Here is an 887-nt window from a genome sequence, read left to right as displayed (position 1 = left end):
GCGTGTGCCACCACCACCCAGCTTCCCAACCCTCTTTCTTCCACCCTCAAGTGAGAGAGTGCCTTTGAGTCACCTGTACTTCAATAAACCCACTAGAAGGACTCCTTTCTTTTGTCTTTTGGTGCCCTTTCTATCTAGAGTAAAGAGTCTCCCCATGAGGAATGGTGGACTAGGCCACATCTCAGACTCCATGTCTGTAGAAGGCTTGGGGGTGCTCTAAGGAGAGACTCTAAGAAATACAAAGCTGGCAGTGTGGGGCCAACTGAGATGGGAAGGAATGCCTTGCTGTCTGTCAATCAGCAGAGTCAAAGGATTCTTCCAGGAGGGCATTTAACTCGGAGGTTGTCAAATTTGTTTCCAACAACATAACTCTTTTGTTTGTTTTTGGTTGTGGTTGCTGAGATAATGGTTTGCTATATAGTCATGACTGGCCTTGAACTTATAGAGACCAACCAGTCTCTGCCTCCCCAGTGCTAGGATTAAAGGTGTGAGCTATGATGGCCATCTTAAATATATAACTCTGTAAATAGTTCTCAGCACAATGAGATGGCTCAGTTAGTAAAGGTGTTTGCCTGTAAACCTGGTAAGCTGAGTCTGGTTACTGGAACCCACATGGTAGAAGAAGAGAATCAATTACCACAAGGTATCCTCTGAATTTCCCACAAGCACACCATGACATGCATGATAATACACACACACACATGTGCTCCTCCAGAGGACCTGAGATTGATTTCTAGCATCAACCTCACAACCATCTCCAATCTCAGGGTATCTGATACCCTCTTCTGGCCTCTGAGGGCAGGCACTACATACACCTGGTGGTGCTCAGACACACATGCATACAAAACACATAAAATACATTTAAAATTAAAAATTATACAGAGGAA

The sequence above is a fragment of the Microtus ochrogaster genome, unplaced genomic scaffold (assembly GCF_000317375.1).
Source record: "Microtus ochrogaster isolate Prairie Vole_2 unplaced genomic scaffold, MicOch1.0 UNK68, whole genome shotgun sequence".
In the NCBI taxonomy this organism is placed as follows: Eukaryota; Metazoa; Chordata; class Mammalia; order Rodentia; family Cricetidae; genus Microtus; species Microtus ochrogaster.
The sequence above is the reverse complement of the archived record's forward strand: the minus strand, read 5'-3'. Positions refer to the sequence as shown.